We start from the raw sequence: 23,082 nt of genomic DNA, 5'->3' as shown, positions 1-23,082 counted from the left end.
TCCTTGGAAATAACCCAGCCTGCGTGGTTTCCGAGGTGCCGCTTCTTCGTTCCTCTCACCTGCGTCCAAGATTTTGAGCGTTATGAAGTATTATCCGGTTATCCTTCCGGCCCCTACTACAATAGTGGCCGGCGGTCACCCTATTATGCTCCATAGCTCAGGTGCCACGACGTCCGTCTAGCTACTGCCTGTGTTTTTTAGCAGGACCAACACCTGTGCGGGCCTTCCACCCAGAGCTTGAGTTCTGGCTGCCGTTTCATCTCCACTGGCGTTCCAACCTCTACTATTATAGGCAATCATTAATTACGCCGTTTTTATAATAAAGACACTCCGTAACCTTTCATGCAGTTAGCGTTAACAATTATTTAAAAGATGTACGTGACAATGTCAGTCTCCTTTATGGTTTTAAGAGGAAATACAAGATTTAGTTGAATTTAAAGAAGAATAATTCAGTTACCTAAGAAAAACCGAGCAGGATAGGGCAGTCGTTAGCACACTGGACTCGCTTTCGGGAGGACTACGGTTCAAACCCGCGTCCAGCCATCCTGATTTAGGTTTTCCGTGATTTCCCTAAAACGTTTCAGGCAAATGCCGGGATGGTTCCTTTGAAAGGGCACGGCCGGTTTCCTTCCCCATCCTTCCCTAATCCGAGCTTGTGCTCCGTCTCTAATGACCTCGTTGTCGACGGGACATTCAACACTAATCTCCTCCCCCTCCTCCCTTACTTAAGGAAAACTGAATATATAGCTGAAGGGAGATAGACCATGAAGGCATAAATTGGCGAGCGCAAGGACGGGCTGTATGGCTGGATGGAGACCCGACAAAAGGATGTGGTCAACGCGATAGACCCCCATGTGCTGCATTTGGTTTTGATTCCCGGTACTGCGAGGGATTTTTTTTTCTTGGTACTGTACCGGCGGGCAAACAGCCTCGTGATGCCAACTGACGAGCTACCTGACTGAGAGGTAGCAGCTCCACGGTCGAAACGTTGACAACGGCCGGAGTGCGGCGTGCCAATCCCATGCCCCTCCATACCGAATCCGATAACGAGTAACAGGATGACATGGCGGTCGGTTGACATCCGCGTGGTCTTCAGTACCTCATCGCGGCGTTAGTGTTTTTCTTTTATTTCATTCCATTTATAAAATACCTATGATTTAAAAAGCAATTTAGATGTGTGACAAAAAAGAAGGCTTAAGGTTTGAAATCCAACAGAATGAATTCTTTAGGAATTCTTATAAAAATACGTTCTGTCTTATGATGTCCACATGGAATACGCCTGCTTCCAGACACAACAGTGACATACTCGATTTGTTGAACAGGATCTATACAAGTGAATACAGAGGTTGCTTGACCGGAAAACTTCGTAGGAGACTGCATAAATTGGCTATATTACGATTCTCCTGTACTTAAAAGATTTTTTTAAAAAAATTTTGTACCAATCAGAGCTACCTCAGACAAACCGTGATAAACAGTCTGAATAACTGAGATGCAAAGTCGAATTATGCTGAATATAAATGCAGTTTCGAAAATCTCCGTATAAATATACACTGCATGCTTTCGAGAATTTATATTATGCGTCTGCAGAACGGTGTAATCGATTTGACATCTGTGTTCTCAGGGATTGGCGAAACTCAGGCAGCTTACCTTCTGACTGCTGTCGTCGCCCCCCTGTTCTTCCTGCACTTCACGGTTTTCTGTACGTTCTGCTGGCGGAGGACGCATACGTTCACGCCGCTCGCCGGACGCCTAATATCAGACTGTTGCCTAGCAACGATCTGGGTCGCTGGGAAGACCACTGAATTGTTGAGAACTGCGTCACGTCGCACGCAGTACATTGCTTACTCCAAGAGGATGTACGGAAAATAATAACCGCGTAGCTACGGAAATTATCCAGCAATAATAGCAAACGCGTAACTAGGCTTGAACGACCGGGCAATGCCACAGATGATAAGATGCCTCTGGAAAGAAAAACGTAGGATAAATTGAGGAAAAAGTGAAAAGGGAAGCAAAAGTGGAAAAATTATTCAAATAAATCTTCGAGTATGTTAAAATAATGGAAGATTGTATTTTGAAAATCTTTTAGACTTACAGATACGTAACTCATTTACCTCCTTTGCCCTTCTCGAACATCAATCTGCATAATGAATATCAACCAAGCAGACGAGAGCAAGAGTTTTCGACAAAGGCTATGACGGAGAAATCGTCATGAGTGCCGCATACAATTATGTGGGAAAAGAAGGAAAAAATGAAGTTAAAATTTAAATTTAGCCGTTTAAGCCGTTGTAGACCTTGAGACGCTTGATCAAGAGACAACCCTGCGTTTCTAAATAACAATTACAATTTTTTGGTTGCAGCATGCTACTGTAGTAGGATTTAAAAACGTAGAGCATGAATACCACAAACATAACGCAAAGGGCATGAAATCCTATGCATTACGCTGTCAGATAAGAAACCATCTATACACTTAAAGACAGATTCATTGATGTTCTTAAAACTCTGACAAACTCACGCTGATGGACCAGAAGAATGTGATCACTGCCCACTGGGGCTTGAATGCCGGCTAGTCGCGACGCAGCCACGTGAAGCAGTATGGAAAGTATAGTCTGAGTTGACAAAAGTGATGGGAGCTGTCATTCGCACTCAGGTGAGGCATCTGGAAACGTTTCCGCCGTGATTACGGCCCCACGACGGCAATTAGCAGGTACGTCGAACGCGGAATGGTAGTTGGAGTTAGACACATGGAACGTTCCATTTCGGAATTCAATATTCCCAGATCCACAAAGTCAAGAGTGTGCCGGAAATAGTAAATTTCAGGCATCACCTCTTATCACGGACAACGCAGTAGCCGACGGCATTCCCTTAACGACCGAGAGCAGCGTAAAGTTATCAGTGCTAACATACAGGCAAAGCAGCATGAAATAACCTAACAGCACGACATCGCCTGCAGAGCCTCTGCACTGCGCTCGCGATCATATTGGTTATATCCCAGACGACTGGAAGCCAGTGGCCTGGTCAGATGAGTCCCGATTTCAGTTGGTAAGAGCTGATGGCAGGGTTCGAGTCCGGCGCAGATCCCACTAAGCCATGGACCATAGCTGTCAACAAGATGCTCTGCAACCTGTTTGCTGATGACACTAGCTTGGTAGTAAAGGCCCGCATCTCGTGGTCGTGCGGTAGCGTTCTCGCTTCCCACACCCGGGTTCCCGGGTTCGATTCCCGGCGGGGTCAGGGATTTTCTCTGCCTCGTGATGGCTGGGTGTTGTGTGATGTCCTTAGGTTAGTTAGGTTTAAGTAGTTCTATGTTCTAGGGGACTGATGACCATAGATGTTAAGTCCCATAGTGCTCAGAGCCATTTGAACCATTTTTTTTTTTTGGTAGTAAAGGATGTTGTGTACAACATGGGCCAGGTTTCAAATAGTGGAGTACATGACCTAAGTTCATGGCTTGTAGAAAATAAACTAACGCTAAATCATAGTAAGACTCGGTTTTTTACAGTTTTTAATGCAATACAAATAAACCTGACGTTTTAATTTCACAGAACAGGCATATGGTTACTGAAACTGAACAGTTGAAATTTCTAGGTGTTCAGACAGATAGCAAGCTGTCGCGGAAAGCCCACGTTCAGGATCTTGTTCAAAGACTTAATACTGCCGTTTTTACTATTCGAACGGTATCTGAAGTGAGTGATCGTTCGACACGAAAGTTAGTCTAGTTTGCTTATTTTCAAAATGGTTCAAATGCCTCTGAGCACTATGGGACTTAACTTCTAAGGTCATTAGTCCCCTAGAACTTAGAACTACTTAAACCTAACTAACCAAAGGACATCACACACATCCATGCCCGAGGCAGGATTCGAACCTGCGACCGTAGCAGTCGCGCGGTTCCAGACTGTAGCGCCTTTAACCGCTTGGCCACTCCGGCCGGCGCTTATTTTCATTCGCTTATGCCGTATGGTATTATATTTCGGGGTAACTCTTCCCATTCTAAAAGGACATTTTTGGATCAGAAACGGGCGGTTCGGGCAATGAGTGGTGTAAGTTCACGAACCTCTTGTCGACCCCTGTTCAAGAGTCTGTGTATTTTGATACTGGCCTCTCAAGACATATATTCCTTACTGTCATTTCTTGTTAACAATATTAGCTTATTCCCAAGAATACGCAGCTTTCACTCGGTTAATACTCGCCAGAAATCAAACCTGCATTTGGATCGGACTTGCTTACCTCTTGAGCAGAAAGGTGTGCAGTACACTGCTGCATCCATTTTCAATAAGCTACCACTCGAATTCAATAATCTTAGCAGTAATGCACGTGCTTTCAAATCGAAACTAAAGAGTTTCCTCATGGGTCACTCCTTCTATTCTGTCGAGGAGTTCCTTGAAAAATTAAGCTGATTGTTATTGAATTGTTGATTGTGTTTACTTAAACTTATGGACTGACTTTTTTCGGGTTCATAAACATTTATTTTTATCTGTTATTACTTTTATGTTGTAATTTCAAATACAGACCTCGGAGATTTGCTCCTTAATTTGGTCCCACGGAACTTGTGTAAATAACTAACTAAATAAATAAATAACAGTGTGGGCTGTGTTTACATGGAGTGGACTGGCTCCTCTGGTCCACCTGAACGGATCATTGACTGGAAATGGTTATGTTCGCCTACGTGGAGACACTTTTCAGCAATTCATGAACTTCATGTTCCCAAACAGCAGCGGAATTGTAATGGATGATACAGCGCCAGGTTACCGAGCCACAGTTGCTTGCAATTGTTTTGAAGAACATTCTGGACAGTTCGAGTGAATGATTTGGCCAGCCAGATCATATGGCGTGAATAACGTCGAACAATTATGCGACATAATTGAGGGGTCAGTCCGTGCACACAACCCTGCAGCGACAAAAACTCCGCAATTACTGATAGCTATACAGGCATTATGGCTCAATATTTCTGTAGGGGACTTCCAAACATTTGTTGAGTCCATGCCACATCGAGCTGCTGCACGATATTAGGAGCCATCCCATGACTATCGTCACCTCAGAGTGTAAGGGGAGCAGAGATGATCAGGGAAATATTATAGCGACGATAAAGTTTGCTCATGGGAAAATCCATTGGAATAAGGAGCTTTGCCAAAGGGCAGATTTTTATGGTCCGGCATCTGGAAACGAGCATCTTGGAAATGCCGAACCTGTGCGCGTGCCTTTGTGATGTGCTGTCTTGCGACGTAGTTCAAAGACGGTGAAACCACGAGAAGGTACACTACTGGCCATTAAAATTGCTACACCAAGAAGAAATGCAGATCGTAAACGGGTATTCATTGGACAAATATATTATACTAGAACTGACATTTGATTATATTTTCACGCAATTTGGGTGCATATATCCTGAGAAATCACTGCCCAGAACAACCACCTCTGGCCGTAATAACGGCCTTGATACGCCTGGGCATTGAGTCAAACAGAGCTTGGATGGCGTGTACAGGTACAGCTGCCCAAGCAGCTTCTACACGATACCACAGTTCATCAAGAGTAGTGACTAGCGTATTGTGACGAGCCAGTTGCTCGGCCACCATTGACCAGACGTTTTCAATTAGTGACAGATCTGGAAAATGTGCTGGCCAGGGCAGCAGTCGAACATTTTCTGAATCCAGAAAGGCCCGTACAGGACCCACAACATGCGGTCGTGCATTATCCTGCTGAAATGTAGGGTTTCGCAGGGATAGAATGAGGCGTAGAGCCACGGGCCGTAACACATCTGAAATGTAACGTCCACTGTTCAAAGTGCCATCCATGCGGACATGAGGTGACCGAGACGTGTAACCAATGGCACCCCATACCATCACGCCGGGTGATACGCCAGTATGGCGATGACGAATACACGCTTCCAATGTCCGTTCACTGCGATGTCGCCAGACACAGATGCGACCATCGTGATGCTGTAAATAGAACCTGGATTCATCCGAAAAAATGACGTTTTGCCATTCGTGCACACAGGTTCCTCGTTGAGTACTCCATCGCAGGCGCTCCTGTCTGTGATGCAGCGTCAAGGGTAACCGCAGCCATGGTTTCCGAGTTGATAGTCCATGCTGCTGCAAACGTCGTCCAACTGTTCATGAAGATGGTTCTTGTCTTGCAAACGTCCACATCTGTTGACTCAGGGATCGAGACGTGGCTGCACGATCCGTTACAGCCATGCGGATAAGATGCCTGTCATCTCGACTGCTAGTGATACGAGGCCGTTGGGATCCAGCACGGCGTTCCGTATTACCCTCTTGCATCCACTGATTTCATATTCTGCTAACAGTCATTGGATCTCGACCAACGCGAGCAGCAATGTCGCGGTACGATAAACCTAAATCGCGATAGGCTACAATCCGACCTCTTTCAAAGTCGGAATCGTTATGGTACGCATTTCTCATCCTTACACGAGGCCTCACAACAACGTTTCACCAGACAACGCCGGTCAACTGCTGTTTGTGTATGAGAAATCGGTTGGAAACTTTCCTCATGTCAGCACGTTGTAGGTGTCGCCACCGGCGCCAACCTTGTGTGAATGCTCTGAAAAGCTAATCATTTGCATATCACATCATCGTCTTCCTGTCGGTTAAATTTCCCGTCTATAGCACGTCATCTTCGTGGTGTAGCAATTTTAATGGCCGGTAGTGTAAGAAGGAGTTGGACGTCCACGCCTCATCACTTAACGTGAACGTCGGGTGCTTTCCCGCTCTGTAATGTATGAGGCCATCTGTGACAGATCTTACGACAGAGTACAGTACCTATGGAGGCACAAGTGTTTCTGAGCGTACCGTGCAGCGCATACTGTCTAACATGGGACTCCGCAGCAAACAACCCCTACATGAGCCCATATTGATCCGACGGCATCGTCTGTTTCGATTGCAGTGGACAGGGTCTCATCGAGAGCAGACAGCGGAACAATGCAAAACTCAAGGTATTTTGTTAGACTATGTCGTGTTCGGAGACACTGCATCCGTTCAAAGCATGCACCGCGCAACCGACGTAGGTGCACAGGGGCAGTGTTGTGGTATAGGGAACAGTCACCTACGCTTCCACGGAACCTGTGGTAGTAATCGAAGGCAGCATTGGACTACGCGATCGTTGCTGCGTACTAGTGACGGCGGTGGCGTCTTCCACTAGGACAGCTGTGCATCTCACAAGCCCAGATTCCAGCTACAGTTGTTTGAGAGGCATGTTTGACACCTTGGCCACGACATTCGCCCGATCTGAACCCCGCGGAAACCACCCAGGACGCTATAGGGCTGTAGCTATGCGCCCACGAACCGCCGGCTAGTAATTTACGTTAACTGCGTGACCTGTGCGTACACATTTGGGGTCACGTATCTCTGGAAACCTACCATTCTGCACAGGACTTCTCAAATCCATGGCACGCAGAATTGCTGTTATATTGCGTTCCAAATGTCGTCCAATAAGCAATGGTCCGATGGTCATGATGTTTTGGCTCTTCATTGTAATTCGTAAGAATAAGAAATTTAACGAACCACATGTAGCAGAAGGCCTTAAAATATAATCTAAGCCTACTGTGATCCAGTATAAACCACTAGAAAGAATTAATGCAGTAACTGAGGTCCTGCAGTCTGGGACGCTGCCGCTGCAACGACTTCTTAGGAACGACTCCGTCGAAAATAAAATGGAAGTTTAGGGTTATACAGTCCGTTCCGCCGACGACGAGCGTAAACTCGGGTAGGCGAAGGATGCATAATTAAACCGGCCATATCCTTTTCAGAGGAATCATCCAAACAATTTGCCTCACGCGGCCTGCGGAGAAATCACAGAAAATCACAATCTGGATGAGCAGACGAGGATTAGAATCGTCGTCGTCCTTTCGAAGGCGAGTCCAGTCTGCGGCATGTAGCTTCGTCGGAAACAAGTGGCGTCATGGGATTACACGACAAACTTTTAACTTCCTGCGTCGTCTTGCGTGACCTCTCAGCGGAAATCTACATCTACATCATACTCCGCAAGCCACCTAATGGTATGCGGTCCAGCGTAGCTTTGTACCATTTACTGAGCTCTCCAACCCTCTACCACTCGCGAATTTTAGCGCGTAGGAAGAATGATTGCCGCTAAGCCTCCATATCGGCTCTAATTTCTCGAATTTTCTCCTCGTAGTCGTTACGCGAGACGTAAGTGGGGGAAGTAATATGTTGTCCTACCCTTCCCAGAAAGTGTCCTCTCTAAATTTCAATAGCAAATCTCTCCGTGATGCACAACGCCTCTCTTGTAACGTCTGCTAGTGGATTTTGCTGAGCATCTCCGTATCGCTCCCGCGCCGGCTAAACGATTCCGTGACGAAACTCGCGGCTCTTCGTTCGATCTTCTCTAGCAGTCCTATCTGGTAGGGATTCCAGATAAATGAACAATACTCAAGAATATGTCGAACACTCGTCTTCTAAGTCACTTCCTTCGTGGATCAATTACATTTCCTCAAAATCTGAGTCTGGAATCTCCTTTTACCACTATTTGTTTTATGTGGTCATTAAACTTAAGGTCGCTCTGGATGGTTGCTCCTTCATATGGTAGATATAGCTAACAGAGGTTTTTCATCAATAGTGTAGTTATACAGCAGTGGACTTCTTTTCCTATGTATGTGCAATATGTTAGATTTATTTACGTTCAGGGTCAATTGCCTGAGCCTATACTATTCATCAGTTTTCTGGAGGTCATTCTGTAAATCTTTACTACCTTCTGGCGGTGCTACGTTGTTATAGGCAACCGTATCACCTGCAAACAGTCTTAAAAAGTATCCGACGCTATCTTATATATATATATATATATATATATATATATATATATATATATATATATATACTCCTGGAAATGGAAAAAAGAACACATTGACACCGGTGTGTCAGACCCACCATACTTGCTCCGGACACTGCGAGAGGGCTGTACGAGCAATGATCACACGCACGGCACAGCGGACACACCAGGAACCGCGGTGTTGGCCGTCGAATGGCGCTAGCTGCGCAGAATTTGTGCACCGCCGCCGTCAGTGTCAGCCAAGTTTGCCGTGGCATACGGAGCTCCATCGCAGTCTTTAACACTGGTAGCATGCCGCGACAGCGTGGACGTGAACCGTATGTGCAGTTGACGGACTTTGAGCGAGGGCGTATAGTGGGCATGCGGGAGACCGGGTGGACGTACCGCCGAATTGCTCAACACGTGGGGCGTGAGGTCTCCACAGTACATCGATGTTGTCGCCAGTGGTCGGCGGAAGGTGCACGTGCCCGTCGACCTGGGACCGGACCGCAGCGACGCACGGATGCACCCCAAGACCGTAGGATCCTACGCAGTGCCGTAGGGGACCGCACCGCCACTTCCCAGCAAATTAGGGACACTGTTGCTCCTGGGGTATCGGCGAGGACCATTCGCAACCGTCTCCATGAAGCTGGGCTACGGTCCCGCACACCGTTAGGCCGTCTTCCGCTCACGCCCCAACATCGTGCAGCCCGCCTCCAGTGGTGTCGCGACAGGCGTGAATGGAGGGACGAATGGAGACGTGTCGTCTTCAGCGATGAGAGTCGCTTCTGCCTTGGTGCCAATGATGGTCGTATGCGTGTTTGGCGCCGTGCAGGTGAGCGCCACAATCAGGACTGCATACGACCGAGGCACACAGGGCCAACACCCGGCATCATGGTGTGGGGAGCGATCTCCTACACCGGCCGTACACCACTGGTGATCGTCGAGGGGACACTGAATAGTGCACGGTACATCCAAACCGTCATCGAACCCATCGTTCTACCATTCCTAGACCGGCAAGGGAACTTGCTGTTCCAACAGGACAATGCACGTCCGCATGTATCCCGTGCCACCCAACGTGCTCTAGAAGGTGTAAGTCAACTACCCTGGCCAGCAAGATCTCCGAATCTGTCCCCCATTGAGCATGTTTGGGACTGGATGAAGCGTCGTCTCACGCGGTCTGCACGTCCAGCACGAACGCTGGTCCAACTGAGGCGCCAGGTGGAAATGGCATGGCAAGCCGTTCCACAGGACTACATCCAGCATCTCTACGATCGTCTCCATGGGAGAATAGCAGCCTGCATTGCTGCGAAAGGTGGATATACACTGTACTGGTGCCGACATTGTGCATGCTCTGTTGCCTGTGTCTATGTGCCTGTGGTTCTGTCAGTGTGATCATGTGCTGTATCTGACCCCAGGAATGTGTCAATAAATTTTCCCCTTCCTGGGACAATGAATTCACGGTGTTCTTATTTCAATTTCCAGGAGTATATATATATATATATATATATATATATATATATATATATATATATATATATAATCACAGCAAATCACAATCTGGATGAGCAGATGCTCATATATATATATATATATATATATATATATATATATATATATATATATGATCCAGAACAGTAACGCTCCTGTCGGTGTCTATGTGATGCTAAGGTATATTCAGCTTCCCATAATCGATATTTAAAGAAATGTCCATATTCGTCATCGATATATCAAAGAAAGTATCGAATTATCGACGAGAAGTATCGATGCACTGGTCTATAATAATATTGGCTGCACATTGTAAGTATACTGCCGGTTTTAGATCTGTATATTTATGTATCGATTTATTATTAGATATTCTGTACATCGACAGGCAGCCTTCTTATCCCCCTTACAGCAAGAATTGAAAGGAAAACGACGCACGGTCGCGCTTGGCGATAACCACTTTGCTGACTATGGTAACTGCAGGTAACTGGCACAATAAAAAAAATGGTTCAAATGGCTCTGAGCACTATGGGACTTAACAGCTGTGGTCATCAGTCCCCTAGAACTTAGAACTACTTAAACCTAACTAACCTAAGGACATCACACACATCCATGCCCGAGGCAGGATTCGAACCTGCGACCGTAGCAGTCGCGCGGTTCCGGACTGCGCGCCTAGAACCGCTAGACCACCGCGGTCGGCCTTGGCACAATAAAAGGTGTCCGATTCGTCTGTCGTTCTGTTCCGTCACATGTCGGATTTATCTGGAACATTTCTTGCCGACTTCCCTGTTTTTTCATTTCTGCAAACGACGGCGACCTAGCATTTCTAGTGTCAAAAATGAGTGATGAAGTTTAAGCGTTGCAGTTTCTGTTGGTAGTACCGAACGCCGTTTACGTCAGTATTTCCCCTCACGCGTCTCCACCCACCGCATAAACCAATCTCGTCATTTAGAATATGGTCATGTTTTTCAGCAAATGTTTTTGCGGAATGCTGGTGTGAAGAAATAGCACAATACTTTTGTTAAAAATTGCCCTTTAACGCAGCTGGAGTGCTATTCCTCCACATCGGAAATCTTGTTGTTCGATTCACGTCGCCATCTCCTTGTGTGATTGGATTTCTCCTTTGTGCCACCTACACTTGCTTCACCCAGCCTAAGAGGAAAACCGGATGTGATGGGAGCTCAAAAAGTAGTAACACTCCTTCACACAATGATAATAAAATTATGTTCTACTACAATTTCAAAAGAAAAATTTCATAAAAATGGTTCAAATGGCTCTGAGCACTATGGGACCCAACTGCTGAGGTCATTAGTCCCCTAGAACTTAGAACTAGTTAAACCTAACTAACCTAAGGACATCACAAACATCCATGCCCGAGGCAGGATTCGAACCTGCGACCGTAGCGGTCTTGCGGTTCCAGACTGCAGCGCCTTTAACCGTACGGCCACTTCGGCCGGCAAAAATTTCATATATTTACCGAAAAGTGTGAAAAAAATATAATATGCCACACAAATATCGATACTCGATATTGCCAATTTCATATCGATACATCGACGAGTGCAATGTATACAATATTTTTTGGAAGAAATACATGTATTGATATTTTATCAACAGCCTATGAGGTATTCCCGTTGCCAGCGAGATCCCCACATCTGTCTCCGCTAGAAAACGTGTGGGTCCAGTTCGGGAGTCATCTCTTTCCCCGCGCCAAGATATCGAAGACCATTTAGAACAGCTTGCCTCAGGAGAGAACACAACAGCTTTGTGACATATTTTCCAATCGAATCAGTGCACGCATCTAAGCCGGAGGAGTTGCAACGTCGTGCTGATAAGTGGACTCATACTGCCAAGTTCTTTCTAAATTTGTCTCAATTTCGTAATCAGTGAAATTACATCACAAAACCTCTCAAGCCGAGGAGTTTGATTTCGCTTCCTCCTCGCCATCCTAATGCTTCACTGCTTTTGTCAGGTAGCGTATATAAACAGACGAATACGTCTATACAAGTTGCTGTTGCTTGCGAAAAGTTACAGAAGAATGTCACACACTACATTCTGAGTAAACTAATTGTACAGTGAGGAAACGACGTAGCCCGAAAGCAAAAAAAGAATAAACAAATAAATAAAAATAAATAAATAATCAATAAATATGATTCTTGAGTTTCAAAAATGGCTCTGAGCACTATGGGACTCAACTGCTGAGGTCATTAGTCCCCTAGAACTTAGAACTAGTTAAACCTAACTAACCTAAGGACATCACAAACATCCATGCCCGAGGCAGGATTCGAACCTGCGACCGCAGCGGTCTTGCGGTTCCAGACTGCAGCGCCTTTAACCGCACGGCTACTTCGACCGGCCTCTTGAGTTTCTCCCGGCGTATTTGATAATCAATAAATAAATAAAAAATCAGTGAAATGGAGATATTTTGAGATGTTTACTTCCTCTACGAGGAAAATAAAAGTGAAATTAAAACTCAGGGTTGGCTGACAAAACGGGACACTGGACGCAGGCCGACACGGACTTGGTAACGCTGTGGCGTGTGGCCAGTAATAGCAGCCAGATGCCGCAACGTAGCTTTCGCATACGCCGCACTGCCCTGTGCGTTACGCAACTACCTGCTCCAGCAAAGTCGCTGACCTGGCGCAAGCCGCCACAGCACGGGCCCAGGAACACGTGCTCTCCATGCAGGAGACGCGATCATGTCGAATCGACTTCTGCTTCTGTTCTGCTTCTCTAGCCAACGGCCTTGCCGCAGTAGTTACACCGGTTCCCGTGAGATCACCGAAGTTAAGCGCTGTCGGGCGTGGTCGACATTTCGATGGGTGACCATCCAGGCCGCCATGCGCTGTTGCCATTTCTCGGGGTGCACTCAGCCTCGTGATGCCAATTGAGGAGCTACTCGACCGAATAGTAGCGGCTTCGGTCAAGAATACCATCTTACGATCGGGAGAGCGGTGTGATGACCCCACGCCCCTCCTATCCGCATCCTTCACCGAGGATGACACGGCGATCGGATGGTCCCGGCAGGCCACTCGTGGCCTGAAGACGGAGTGAGTGTTCTGCTTCTGTAGCGCGGCCAGTTTTCCCGATCGAACGCCATGTCCGTATCAGTGGCTTACACGCGAAACAATGAACACCGAATGAAACCACAGTGACTTACATCTGTGAGCCAAAAGGCACTGCGTGAACCCGATATTGCAAGAGCCTATTGATCTAAATAAAAGTGAAGCAACTAAAGTAATATGAGAAACCTAAATGTTTTCACAGAAAGATAACAGAGAAAGATTCCTTCGTCAACGTCACTGACAACATTAATGTGGTGTCGATTACAGCTAGGATGGCCACTTCTCGATAGGAAGTGCACTTTTGAAGACATCAGATAAGCGGTGGCCACTTTTCCCCACCTGGCAGCTTTACCTTCTTGCCCCTACATGCGCTCGAAATACGTATATTCTTTTTGTAACACCCTGTATTTTCCAGAGTATAATTTTTGTAGGTGTTGTCACAACCGTTATTACTACTAACACTACCGAACTCACCGAACAGAACACCAGTCACCCCATCAGGAGAGCACACGGTCAGCTTCGGAGACCGGTCCAGGCGGTCACGTCACCCTCCATCAGTGAAGTAAACCAATGTCGTGAAATGGTTTGCACATGCAGGTGTGACGGAAAGGCACAGAGGGCCTATCGTGTTTGGATGTGCGGATGACCTTGCCATGAATGGAGCTGACCGATCTATCGATGTGTGAACGAGGCGTATCCAAAGTGTCTACAAAGAATGATGTATCACTCACAGCCACCTGACACGCCATACGGAAAATAGATGTAAAAACGTTCACACTGACAAGGACCATAATCTCTTCACTGCGCGCCGGCCAGAGTGGACGAGCGGCTCTAGACGCTACAGTCTGGAACCGCGCGACCGCTACGGTCGAAGGTTCGAATCCTGTCTCGGGCATGGATGTGTGTGATGTCCTTAAGTTAGTTAGGTTTACGTAGTTGTAAGTTCTAGGGGACTGATGACCTCAGGAGTTAAGTCCCATAGTGCTCAGAGCCATTTGAACCATCTTCACTGCGCGATAACATTGGCGATGTTACCGAGGAGAGCGCTACGAAGGAAGAGTTAATAAACACGATTTTCCGAAATTCCTACACCAACGAAAATGAAGTGGATATTCCAGAATTTGAACCAAGAAGAACTAACAACATGTATAACTTAGAAGCAGATTTCTTCTGTGTAGCAAGGTCTCTGGTCCCGCCTGTATACCAATCAAGTTCCTTTCAGAATATGCTGATAGAATAGCTCTACACTTAGCAAATATATACAACAGCTTGCTCGTCGAAACATTCGTATCTAAATACTAGAAAGTCGCACAAATCACACCAGTACCGGAGAAAAGAAATAGGAGTAGTCCGCTGAACTACAGACTTATATTACTACCTTTGATTTGCAGTAGGAGTTTGGAAGGTACACTGTAGTCGAACATTATGAGTTATCTCGAAGGTAACCACCTACTGACACAAAGTCAGTATGGATTTAGAAAACACATTATTGTGAAACACAACTAGCTGTTTATTCTCAAGAAGTAATGACTGAAATCGACAATGGATGTCAAATTGATTCCAGAAAGTTTAGATTTCCAGAAAGCTTTTGACTCGGCTCCTCACAAGCGACTTCTAACGAAACTGTGTGTCTATGGAATATCGTCTCACTTTGCGACTGAATTTGTGATTTCCTGTCAAACGGGTCAAAGTTCGTAATATCTGACGGAAAATCATTGAGTAAAACAGAAGTAATAATAACTTGTAACCATTGGAAAAAATCTCGGAACGTTTGGATTTTACGTGCAAAACACAAGGTATTCTGGGAGATTTTTGAAGCGCACCACTTGTATACTTTAAACTTGTACGAATCGAAGGTAGATAAATGGATAAAGTCAAAATTAAATTTCTTTATCCAGTTATCTTTATCTGTTGTCGAAATACGACGGCCTAATTTTTTTATGCGAAGTCTTTGAAGTCCATCACTTCTATACTTTAAACTTGTACGAATCGGTTCAGACTTTGCACGGAGGTAGATAGATGTATAAGTCAAAAAGAAATTTTGTTGTCCAACAAAATAAAAAAATGCATTCATACGATAAAATTGAAAACTCGCTTTCAAAAATCCAGCTTCATTCGGATTTTACGTACAAAAAACACTGTTTTTTGAGGTTTTTATTCGCCACTTGTATGTTTCAAAATTGTGCGAATCGGTTCAGATTTCGTAAGAAATTAGATAGATACATGTGATTAATCGCCATCCTGTTGTTTTGTAAAAGCTTTAAAAGTTATTACGACATAAGCAACTTGTTTCGAAAGACAATTAAAAAACCTATACCGAATATATTCTAAGAAAATTAAACACCTACAGCCGTCCTTATAACGTCATTTTTAATGCATGGCTGCCAGTTTCGGCGCTTCGAAGCACCATCTTCAGGTCTTAGCTGATGCTGAAGGGGCTAACACTATCTATATACACCATGCATCAGTCGCCTACGTAACTGATTTACGCAAACTACCTGTAAATGTCATATCAGTCGTCGCGCGAGTCAACAAAAATCTACATCGGTTGCCAAGCTGTGGTGGCCTAAAGTTAAAATGATGGTAGTGTAAAAGTTGTGAATCGGAATGAAAAATGCTCGAGTCGTAGAGGAAAAAAAAGGAAAAAGAAAGAAAGGCGAATATGTCCTGGGCAGAGTTAGGGATGTAAAAGAAGGGAAGTATCTTTTCGAGTTATCTGGCAGTTTCAAAGACATTTAAAGCAAAACATCTTGACAGATTCACGCATTTTACGAGTTAACCCTACTACCCCAGAACAGTGCGCTCTCTTAGTCCCACCCCTGTTTCGTGTATGGTGAGAGGTGTAAGAACAGACAGACACAAATTACACAAATTTATCTGTTCTGGAGAGTGGGATGCATCTATAACATGAAGTATCCCAGAGTGGGGACTCAAGCATTCTAATCTTTAATAATAATTGTATTATATTGCACGACATGACCAAAAATGAGATGCTGGATGACACGATTGCATGTGTCATGTTATAGCATATAACATCATGTATCGCAGTACTTTATTTGACACGATGCACTATATTTCACGATATAGGTACTAAAATTCCACTGAACTGCCAAAGAAACTGGTATAGGTATGCGTTTTCAGATACACAGATATTTAAACAGGCAGAACACGGCGCTGCGGTCGCCAACGCCTCTGTAAGACAACAAGCGTCTGGCGCAGTTGTTAGATAGGTTACTGTTGCTGAAATGGCATGTTATCAAAATTTAAGTGAGTCTCAACGTGGTGTTATAGTCGGCGAAAGAGCGGTGGGACACAGCATCTCCGAGGTAGCCATAAAGTGGAGATTTTCCCGCACGGCCATTGGTTCAAATGGCTCTGAGCACTATGGGACCTAACATCTTAGGTCATCAGTCCCCTAGAACATAGAACTACTTAAACCTAACTAACCTAAGCACATCACACACGTCCATGCCCCAGGCAGGATTCGAACCTGCGACCGTAGCAGTCAGGCGGTTCCGGACTGAAGGGCCTAAACCGCGCGGCCACCGCGGCCGGCCGCACGGCCATTCCACGAGTGTACCGTGAATATCAGGAATCCGGTAAAACATCAAATCTCAGACATCGCTGAGGCCGGAAAAAGATCCTGCAAGAACGGGATCAATGACGACTGAAGAGAATCCTTCAACGTGACGAAAGTGCAACTCTTCCGCATATTGCTGCAGACTGCAGCGCTAAGCCATCCACAAACGTCAGCGTGCGAACCATTCAACGAAACGTCATCGATATGGGCATTCGGAGCCAAAGGCCCACTAGAGTGTACCCTTGATAACTGCACGACACAAAGCTGTACGCCTCGTCTGGGCTCGTCAATACCGTCATTGGGCTGTTGACGACTGGAAACATGTTGCCTTGTCGGACGTGTCTCTTTTCAATTTGTATCGAGTGGATGAACGTGTACGGCTATGGTGACGACTTCATGAATCCATGGATCCTGCATGTCAGCAGGGGAATGTTTCTGCACGCCAGCAGGGGACTGTTCAAGCTGGACGAGTCTCTGTAATGGTGCGGGGCGTGTGCAGTTGGAGTGGTGTGGCACCCCTGATACGTCCGGAAACGACCCTGACAGGTGACACGTACATAAGCATCCTGTCTGATCACCTGCATCCATTCATGTCCCTTTTGCATTCCGACGGACTTTGGCAATTCCAGCAGGACAATGCAACACTCCTCACATCCAGAATTGCTACAGAGTGGCTCCAGGAACAGTCTTCTAAGTTTTAACTATTCCGCTGGCCACCTGACTCCCCAGACATAAACATTATTGAGCATATCTGGGATGCCGTGCAACGTGCTATTCGGAAGAATTTCCACCCCCTCGTAGTCTTACGGATTTATGGACAGCCCTGCAGGATTCATGGTGTCAATTCCATCCAGCACTGCTTCAGACATTAGTCGAGTCGATGCCACGTCGTGTTACGGTACTTCTGCGTGTTCGCTGGGGCCCTACACGATATTAAGCAGGTGTGCCACTTTCTTTGGCTCTTCAGAGTAACAAGTAAAAATTTGGAAATTTGTCGTAAGTCCCTAAGGGACCAAACTGCTGAGGTCATCGGTCCCTAGGCTTACACACTTCTTAATCAAACTTCAGCTAACTCACGCAAAGGACAACAGACACATCTATGCCCGAGGGAGGACTCGAGCCTCCGATGTGGGGAACCGCGCGAACCGTGGCAAGGCCCCTTAGACTGCGCGGCTACCCCAAGCGGGAACAAGTAAAAAAGCGTGAATGTATCAAGATGTTTTTATTTAAATGTCTTTGAAGTTGCCAGAAAGTCGAAATGCTACTCTTCTGTCATATACTCTATCCAGGATATATTTGCCTTTTTTGTGCTGCGATAGAAGCACTTTTCATTCCGGTCATTTAATGCCCGTTTTGTCAAGAATATCTCCACAATATTTGAAAACTGTCGGACTTGTCGTTCGTGGTGTAACATTTTCCACCCCGGTCAGCGTATAAGTAAATCTGAACTGTCACTAGTGACTAACCTGAACTAAACGTAACATTACAAACGCTCACGAGAAGAAATACGTCACCGCTCGCTGCTAGACTGGAAACCAGTGCCTGGTGTACCTGTAGCGCTGGCGAAGCCCTCTTGGTGCAGACTTCGTCTGCGCAAAGCCTTACGCGCAATCATGGTAAACGACTGGGTTCAGTAAACGCCGACTTCTCCCGAGTCCGCGGTGAGCCCGCTACTTCGCTACCGCCTGAGTCAGCAGGTGCGTGCTGCACGGTTTACAGCGCGCTATTCCCCCGCCGAACGGTCTCTTCAGACTTTCCAAACCGTTTATACGTCACCCGTAGCGGTGTCTACAATAATGGCGAGGCGTACACAAACGCCGCGGGCTATTTCAGGAATGCGGAACTGCTTGCTTCCAGCGCTCCTTAGCATTCCGCTAAAGGCGTATTTCATTCGCGCCGCTCTAAACACATCCACCTGAATACATGTTATCTCTAAGTCTTATTATTGTGATATTCATGAGGTATGTAATGGTTCAAAAGGCTCTAAGCACTATGGGACTTAACAGCTGTGGTCATCAGTCCTCTAGACTTAGAACCACTTAATCCTAACTAACCTAAGGACATTACACACATCCATGCCCGAGGCAGGATTCGAACCAGCGACCGTAGCAGCAGCGCGGTTCCGGACTGAAGCGTCTAGAACCGCTCGGCCACAGCGGCCGGCAGGTATGTAATGCCGAGGATTCGATAACCATATATAAATGACCGTAGCTACGATTAATTTATTTCCTGCTTACATTCCGAAACCCAAGGAACTTAAAGATATGACACACGCAGTGAAAAACAGCCCTCGTCCCAGTGTTACAGCAGGCCGCTATTTTCTGAGGAAAATATATGGATCAGCGTTTCGGGAAGGAATCTGGATGAAGAGGCTAACTAGAGAGAGTTACGAAGACACAGAAACACCATTAGAAAGAGAAGGGTGAAATTTTACGAACATATCAGTAGGCTGAATAAAAGCAGGCTCACAAGACAAATCTTTGAGATGGTAAACAAGAGCAAAAACAAGACAAAGTGGATCACTGAAGCAGAAGAAGACATTAAAGAAGTGGGGATCACACATGACAACATAAACAATAAAGAACAGTTTAGAAACACCATAAAGAAACACACACTTAAACAAGAACGTACGGAGAACAGAACGGGAAAAAGATGGTCGGAAGAACGCAAGAGAGAACACGGTGAACGTGTGAAGAGAATTTGGGAAGAACGAAGAAAGAACAAGAAATCATGACTACTCAGGTTCAATCGCTCTCTCAAAAGGGAATAATCGAAAATAATAATATATACTGAAGAGCCAAACAAACTGGCACACCTGCCTAATATCGTGTAGGGCTTCCGCGAGCCGGCCGCTGCGTCCGAGCGGTTCTAGGAGCTTCAGTCCGGAACCGCGCTGCTGTTACGGTCGCAGGTTCGAATCCTGCCTCGGGCATGGATGTGTGTGATGTCCTTAGGTTAGTTAGGTTTAAGTAGTTCTAAGTCTACGGGACTGATGACCTCAGATGTTAAATCCCATAGTGCTTGGAGCCATTTTAATTTGAACCCGGTGTTACTGGAATGTATAAAATAAGTTTCGGTGTTATTGGAATGTATAAAATAACTTGCGAATGTGGTAACAGCTGCTTTCGTCAGTCAATAAGATCAATATCAGAACGCCACGTCAAACATTGCTATTTCGACAAATCTGCTGTTGCCGAACGCAGCGTCACGAACAGAGACATGATGATATTTGATGAAACAAAAATAACATCCGATACATCCACCTAATGGGATTCTGTAATCAAAGATGCCATTGAGATCAGAAACTTTAACAGAAGATTTAACTGGGACAGTGGATGCACCCTTAGTGGTGCATGAAAAAACGCGCTTCATGCAGGACGGTAGCAAAGAAATCAACTGAATCATCCACAATCTAAGGAAATCAGAATCGTTACCAATGTTCTTCAGCCATAGTTACAAACACAATCTTTGGTAGCATACGGAAGTTCCGTGACTTTGTGATGTCACCGTGACAGAAATCGACCAACCAGAAATGTATATTCTGAACGAAAATATTCGTTCTAATTGTAATAGAATATTTCGGGTCTCTTTTTCCATTTTTTCAAAAATTGCTGAACTGAGATGTAATCTCCTGACGATGAGAACGGTGGATGTCGTCGAAAGATTGAGGCTGAAAACAAATGTGACGCTGCAAGAACTTCGTGATGCGTTTACTAAATACAACTGTGTTGGTTGTCGTGTACGAAACTTGTTTCATCAAATATTAGTAAGTGATATTTTTTGCGAAAGAAAAACCAACTTCATGGAACAGCTACCTTACGATTATCTGGCTGCGGGTCCGATTTGCGGATTATCCTTGCGCAGTTCAGCAATTGTTGAAAAAATGAAAAACGAAGCCTGAAGTATTCTGCTACAATTAGAACGAGTACACAAATTTCTGGTTGTGAAAATGTAGATAATGGAAACATCTGCTTGTTGTTAAACAGCGATGTCTATCACAATTTGAAAGTTAAGTGTCGCGAACGTTTTGAAGGCAGAAGAAACCGAAGACGTAGCGATCGAAGAGTCCATTACCAGGCACACCGGATCTCTGAAATTCGTTCATTTGCTCTTAGAGTATCCAAGACAAAAAGGCGTTTCATGCTCCCGATGTTCTGCCTCTCTGAAACTACTACATCCTGTGTATTACATTCACCACTTGGGCTGACTCTACAATTTTTACCTCCCACACTTCCCTCCAAGACTAAATTCGTGGTCCCTTCATGCCTCAGAACGCTCTAATGTCAGTCAATCTGTGACAGAACTTTCTTTTCTTCCCAGTTCTATCCATTGGTTACATGATATTTCCATCTACTCCTAAGATTCTTCTGTAGCACCACATTTCAAAATATTCTATTCTCTTCTTGTCTGAACTGCTTATCGCCCCGTTTTACTTCCACACAAGGCTACACTCTAGACATTTTCAGAAAAGACTTACTGACATTTAACTCTGTATTCGATGTTAACAGATTTCTCTTCTTAGGAAACGCTTTTCTCGCTATTGCCAGTCTACATGTTACACCCTCTGTGCTTCGACCATTATCAGTTATTTTACTGCCTAAATATCAAAACTCATCTAATACTTTTAGTGTCTCATTTTCTTATCTACTTCCCTCAACATCACCTGATTTAATTCGGTTACATTCCGTTATCCTTGTTTTCCTTACATTGATGTCCATCGAGTATACTCCTTTGGAGACACTGTACATTTCGTTCAACCGCTCTTCCAAGTCTTTGTACCGAGAGAATTACCATGTCATCGGCAAACCTCAAAGTTTTTAATTCCTTCTCCAAATTTTTCTTTGGTTTGTTTGACTCCTTGCTCAATGGACAGGATGAATAACATCGGGGATGGGCTACAGCCCTGTCTCACTTCCTTCTCAACCAGTGATTCGCTTTCATGACACTCTACCCTTATAACTGCTGTCTGGTTCCTATAGAAATTGTAAATAACCTTTCACTACCTGTGTTCAACCCCTGCCGCCTTGGAAATTTTAAAGAGTGTATTGCAGGCGGGTTTCCTCTAAGCCTAAAAATACCTCTCTTCTAAGTGGAGTCCTATGAGATGCAGTGCAAATAAATGTTATTTTGTAAATAAGTTGTCGTTTTCAACGATTAACTCTTGTTGTTGTGGTCTTCAGTCCTGAGATTGGTTTGATGCAGCTCTCCATGCTGCTCTATCCTGTGCAAGCTTCTTCATCTCCCAGTACCTACTGCAACCTACATCCTTCTGAATCTGCTTAGTGTATTCATCTCTTGGTCTCCCTCTACGATTTTTACCCTCCACGCTGCCCTCCAATACTAAATTGGTGATCCCTTCATGCCACAAAACATGTCCTACCAACCGATCCTTCTTCAAGTCAAGTTGTGCCACAAACTTCTCTTCTCCCCAATCCTATTCAATACCTCCTCATTAGTTACGTGATCTACCCACCCTATCCTCAGCATTCTTCTGTAGCACCGCATTTCGAAAGCTTCTATTCTCTTCTTCTCCAAACTAGTTATCGTCCATGTTTCACTTCCGTACATGGCTACACTCCATACAAATACTTTCAGAAACGACTTCCTGACACTTAAATCTATACTCGACGTTAACAAATTTCTCTTCTTCAGAAACGATTTCCTTGCCATTGCCAGTCTACGTTTTATATCCTCTCTACTTCGACCATCATCAGTTATTTTACTCCCTAAATAGCAAAACTCCTTTACTACTTTAAGTGTCTCATTTCCTAATCTAATTCCCTCAGCATCACCCGATTTAATTTGACCACATTCCATTATCCTCGTTTTGCTTAGGTTGAAGTTCATCTTATATCGTCCTTTCAAGACACTGTCCATTCCGTTCAACTGCTCTTCCAAGTCCTTTGCTGTCTCTGACAGAATTACAATGTCATCGGCGAACCTCAAAGTTTTTACTTCTTCTCCATGAATTTTAATACCTACTCCGAATTTTTCTTTTGTTTCCTTCACTGCTTGCTCAATATACAGATTTAATAACATCGGGGAGAGGCTACAATCCTGTCTCACTCCTTTCCCAATCACTGCTTCCCTTTCATGCCCCTCGACTCTTATAACTGCCATCTGGTTTCTGTACAAATTGTAAATAGCCTTTCGCTCCCTGTATTTTACCCCTGCCACCTTCAG

At 45.1% G+C, this 23,082-nt stretch overlaps 1 long non-coding RNA gene across 1 annotated transcript in view; it reads right to left on the bottom strand.

Annotated features, from left to right (window-relative positions):
• Window positions 1-23,082, bottom strand: part of LOC126198901 (uncharacterized) — a 627,265-nt gene that overhangs the window by 395,092 nt on the left and 209,091 nt on the right. The window lies entirely within an intron of this gene.

The sequence above is a fragment of the Schistocerca nitens genome, chromosome 8 (genome assembly GCF_023898315.1).
Source record: "Schistocerca nitens isolate TAMUIC-IGC-003100 chromosome 8, iqSchNite1.1, whole genome shotgun sequence".
Lineage (NCBI taxonomy): Eukaryota > Metazoa > Arthropoda > Insecta > Orthoptera > Acrididae > Schistocerca > Schistocerca nitens.
This window is presented reverse-complemented; position numbering and strand designations above follow the sequence as displayed.